We start from the raw sequence: 6,000 nt of genomic DNA on the forward strand, positions 1-6,000 counted from the left end.
CTTAATGTTGTCAAGGGGCCATACAGGAGATATTATAAAAGGAAGGTTACCAAACCGTTTCTTGCTAGTTTGAAAACTAGTGTAATGTGTAAAATACATGTGGTCACAAATAAAATGCAGCTTTGTTGTGGTAGTGGACTGCTATTGTCTTGGAACAGTCACTTAATCCTGATTGTGTGAACACTAGTGTGTGCAATCCACGTGTCATTGAATCCTCTACTTCTGTGAATACGTATACACACTTATAAATTAAATTTAAAACAAAAAAAGAATAGCTTGCCAAAGTCAACACACTCATTGTATGTAGGTACGTAGTTTCAGCATTCTACGCAAATGGCAAGCCATAGAAGGCCACACAAGGTCTGTACCAAGGTTGTTTATTTTTTCTTGCTAGTCTTCTAAGCGCGACATAAACCACTTCGCAATCACCCAATCAAAAACATGCTATAGTTGTAACAAACCACATGTAAATTGCTCGAATTTTATTGAAATCCAGAAATGGTGTCAGAGATTTGGGTTTGTTCCTATTGAGCAGTTCTGTATGTACTGCAAATTCACTTATCAAATCAGTTTGTGAATGTTGGTTTTTTGTTGTCACTGTGTTTCGTCAGCTGTGTGCATTTGTATAAATGTGATGGTATTGAAAAAAAACAAAAGATGAAAGCCTTGCTTGCACTGGGTCAAAGCTATAAGAGTAAAGGCAAGCATACAGGCAGATTGGCTGGTAGATAGCAGTTGGTCTGGACCAAGTGTTTTGTATTGGTAGTGCTTATCTTTGTGTAATTTTTTGTGTGTGATATGTTATAATAAACACTGTGTACTCTGTTTATTTGCTTAGCTTTTTTTTTCATAAAGCTGTCTACTAGATATATTTTTTGATTGCATATTAGTACACACAAACACGCACTAGATCATCAAATAGCCGAAAAAGTCCGGAACAGAAGCAACCTGCCGATAGTATGCATGCAAATCCAAGGCATTGCATTTGCCACAGAAGGTGGTACTGTGCAGGTACACATTCCACCTGTTCAAGCTCCCAAGTATAAGAATTTGCTGTTTGAATTATCGAAAATTACTGAAGTCTGATGTTAAATGCATGTAGGGATCACTGGGTATTTAAACATGGATGACATCACATGAGCGGAATTGACTTCTCCCAGCCACTTTTTGTGATGCAAGACCAGAGTTCTTGTAAAACAGGCAAATTATAATTACAAAAGCATCTTGGCACAATTATCGAGAGGAAATGAACGTGCGAGACAAATGCGTGTGCTGTCATTGTTGATGCTCACTGCAGTGCATGTGGTCAACTTATAATTGACACTCCTCGCATTTATGGCCAAAGCTTTTTCAAATGAAAACATACATGCACCTCGAAAAGAGAAACAAAGGCTCCTGTCCTAGCCCTATCGTGGATACCTATACCCAATTGAGATTTTCGTGTACTGAGACCTTGATACCATTATAAGGCATACTGTAGCAAGGATGAGAGCGGGTTTTTTAACTGCCTGGGTTCTCTTATTAAATTGCATTTGAATAGCCTCCATCAGTGTGTGATCATGGCAGTTGGGATATTTTGTGCACGTGTGTGTGTGTGTGTGCACACTTTAATACAGTATGCACCGATTAGGTCCTCTGTAAGAAATTGGGGAGGAACCTGCCAGAGATAAGATTCTGAAGGCATGTCATTTTATATTGGCTGGTACTGACACTAAGTATTCTTTTGTTTATGTTTCATATTGCCAATATCCTAACATTCTAGGCAGGTGCGAGGACTGCCATCTTTTGATGTTTGGCATTGAATTGGTAAGGTCAGATAACGACTAAAATCGTGAAAAATGAAAAGTCGCCTAAGCTCTGCATTTAGAAGTAAAACGCAATATTGTTTTGGGCCCCATTTAGATCGTGTTCTGCTTAAGCCACCTTTCTGTAAATACCTGAACAGTTCCGTCAGAAAACGCAGCACAGCTGTGCAATTATCAAATTCCATTTTAAACTGTCCTAGGGTGCCTGTTAGGAAGTACAATCAGCACAGTTACGATTCATCCATTATGCCATTATAGTCACCATTTTGCTGAAATATTTCAAAGTAACCACTAGGCATCGGTAAAGCAATGCCTGCACTGATTGCATTCTCTCAATGTCCTTTATGAGGTCTTTTATTCTTTTTTGCAGGGGAAATTGACCCTCTCTATAAGCTGTGTCACCCATCCCCCTCTCTTCAGGGCTTCCAACCCACCAATGTTCACACTGGACATTCAACCCGATTCCTAACAAAGGCTTAGCACAACAAAACATGCCTGTCTAAAATGTGGTAGCCTATTGGTTACGATTATATTAAGGATAACGATTCAAAAGGCCACTCTGAGCACAAACTAACACATTTATGCTGTGTTCTTGTGATAATAGTGACTACAGAAAACAAGAGAGTCTGCGACCCCCTCTTCCAAAGATATATGGCTAGATCCACCCCCCCAGATTACCTGGGTTCAATTCTGGCCACAACCCTCAATTCAAATTTTTTGCATTTATCAAGACTTTTTGCTCACCGACAGTGCTGCTAACACATTTTTCTGCGATAGGCTGCAATGATGATCGCATTGCGTCGTGCCGCATAAAGACACGTATCAATTCTTTTGTACCCTCCGAAATTTTTCAGTTTTGCATGCGTGTGTGTGTGTGTGTGTGTGTGTGTGTGTGTGTGTGTGTGTGTGCATGGATGCATGTGTGTGTGTGAGTATATATATATATATATAGTATACAGGCGAGATGAAAAGAGGGGGGGGTACAAACAATATACCTTGAGGAATATCGTTTATGTAAGTTACAAATAGAGTGTGCCTTAAAACTAACCTTGGAGCACTCAAACTCGGCAGGTTGAAATGATGAATCAATTGCAACTGCTTATCATTGGTTTCATCAGTATTGCTTAAACAAGTTTACTGGTGTTTGTCATATCAATCAGCTTAATTTTATATATTAAGTGGTTATGAGACACACAGACGAAAGCTGTCATGAAATCTATAAATATGGCATTGGCTTGTGCAAGTTTTTGAAGGTTGCGGTTAATGTCTGTAAGTTCAAAAACTGCTGATACCCATGCTGGTTGGGCTAAAAGAATGGCATTGCTTAGTAGCATGTACAATGTTTAACATAAGGCATGCTTAGATAGTTTACACCCTAGACATTAAAGATATGGCTCTGTAATTTGTTTGTGCATATACATGTATAGGCAACGTGATAGCAGTAAAGAGCTCGTTTCACAGAAATTTCAACTTCGGCTTCGTTCGTTGCGAGTTAAAGATCGTCATTTTGAGCGTGACCGAAAACTAGAGAAAGATACAAACAAAATAAACAATAAAAACTTCTAGGCCCAATTGAGGATTGAACTTAGGCTGTTTGCATGGAAAATAGGTGTTCTACTACACAACCAAGCGTCTGCTTGAAAATAGTTATAACTTTCTCTGCTTGTAAATACGGTGAAAAAACACTCATGCATTACAAACACATACGTCCTGTATACAGGCTTCTCAATACGACATGAAATATTGCAACAATATTGTGTGGTACATTGCCAATGGGTATCGGAACATGTGATCATCATAACGACTTCGTGGTTTAGAGCTGGCCACCCATCACAAAAGGTACACATGTTGCTGCATGTCATACCGAGTTTGATACTTGAATGAAACTCAATGCTGCATGTGTTCTCTTAGGACCACGTAGTGGGCACATAGCAAGTACTTATTACACAGAATGCAGCCATAGGCAAAAGCTTCACTGACACAAGCCACTTTCAACTTTATCGGTTACATTGTAGAAATCCACAGTGTAACTTTTTGAGTAACGTCATGAGCGGTTCGATTCACCAGTATACCAATATATACAGTTTCTTGCTCGCATCATCGCTGGTCAAAAAGCACAAAACGAAAGCGATTGCTCCGAGGTCTACAAGACATTCTGAAGGCATCCTATTAGCTGATGCTTCTTCTCTGACGCCTGCTTTCAGTGTCATTAAAAAGTATGCACTAAACGGCTCAGGTATGCACCAGGGACAGAATATCGCTATCCCATTCAACTCTTCAAGGCAAAGTTTAAAGGTATCCTCACTTTTTTTTTATTCCCATGGTCTTGACGAAAAATATTGGAAAATATTGAAATTCGCAACTCGCACTTGTCAATTTCAGGGATTGACCATGCTTTCACTAAGATTATATACACACTGCAGGCGTAAATGAATGAAGCAAGGCGATTATGTCTCCAAATAATGGTGTAAAATTAGCAGAAGTTAAAGTAAACAGGTGCCCTAATGCCTTTTTGTGCATTGCGACAGCAAAAACGTTGGGTGCACTCCACTACTTTGTCCACAAGATGCTGGTACAAGTATATTTTCCTGCCTATCTATAGCTCATCGAAACATATCTTGGATCTTTCATTGAATTGACAACTCGCCTGAGCGAAATCGCAAAGCTGCTTCCTGGTAAACTGTACTGGTGGTGAAACATCTTCATTTATACAAACTTTTCATTTTTCCAATTTTTTTTATTAGCCAGAATACTGACTTAACAGCATTTCCTTAACTTCACACATGCTCAGAGCCACCTATACGAATATATATACAGATTTGTGCGGTGTAGTGACATCAGCTTCGAAAATTGGTGTCCATACTCCTTTGATTCTGTGGATCTGCTAAACCGATTTAGCTAGACAGCTAGCAGGTGCCACAAGGGTGATTAATTAGTCATTCAAAGAGACTTGCGAGCAGAAACAAACCATTGTTCGGAAACCAATGTGGATTGGCTTTACAGGGTACTTATTAAGGTTTTGCATTCATTCTGCTATAGGTAGATGGCAAACTCTGCTTGATGATGCTGTTCTTGTGATGTGATGAGGTCTATAAAACTGGTCTAGTCTGTGTAATGGTGATTGTCTGTTGGTGTAACAGGTTTGCTAATCTGTGTTAGTAGAGTGTGCATGACCGCATTCGTTTGACCAAAGTCTGCTGAATCTACCCAAGCAACGCAGCCCTCACCGATTCGCGCTCCTTCGAACGGAGCTGCTGGGCGCATTTCATCTCAGCTAGGGCCTGTCGGCAGCCTTCACAAGCTTTCGCTATCAAACAGAACATAAAACATGTGGTGTGGTGTTATCACTACGAAAATTATATAGAACATGACTGCAACCACAAATGCACAAATGTGCCTAGAAATTACATATACCGTAGTAATTGCATTGCAATAAAAGCAGACGAAATGTCGCTGAGAAAGAGGCATTACCGGAGTGTATTTACAAATGCGGTTTTATTAACGTACAGTCCATCATAAACTATATCCACACTCAACAAACCATGCTTGGAAGAACGTGTCTTGCTACCAAATTGTACACAATGGCCTAAAAACATGAAACAAGCTAAGTTGAAAGCCTTTGTTGAAGCCAGGAACAGAAGATGAGTAAGGCTCTGTTCTCTCCACCCTATAAACTCCTTCAAAGTTGTAATAAATAAATAAATGCAGTCACAATAGGCTTTCCACGATTCTCGGAGCCTTGTATAAATGGCCGGAGATGAGTAAAACAGAACAACCTGGTGCACACAACCTGGTGCACACAACCTGGAATTGACATGCACTTATATGCAAGCATTTCATGCTACCTGTAACGATCAACACCACACAAAGCATGAAGGTTATGATCAAGAGACACTCGCTGCTGCAGCAGTCTGAACAACAATGCACACAACTCTCGATTCCTTATGGTCCAATTAGGCTGTCAAAAAACAAATTGTTTTTACGAATGCAATGCACCTTCACTTTGAAAGGTGCAGAGATCTAGCATACAGGAGCCACAAGGATCAGCCCCACAAACCTGCTAGAGCAGACGCCAGCACCACGAAGCAACCACACATTTCAGTGCGAACAGTTTACCATTATTTTAAAAGTGGTATGCAGGACTTAAAAGCAAAGACAAGAATAGGGAGGGGTAATGGAGACCCACTACCACTCT

This window comes from Rhipicephalus microplus, chromosome 4 (assembly GCF_043290135.1).
Source record: "Rhipicephalus microplus isolate Deutch F79 chromosome 4, USDA_Rmic, whole genome shotgun sequence".
Lineage (NCBI taxonomy): Eukaryota > Metazoa > Arthropoda > Arachnida > Ixodida > Ixodidae > Rhipicephalus > Rhipicephalus microplus.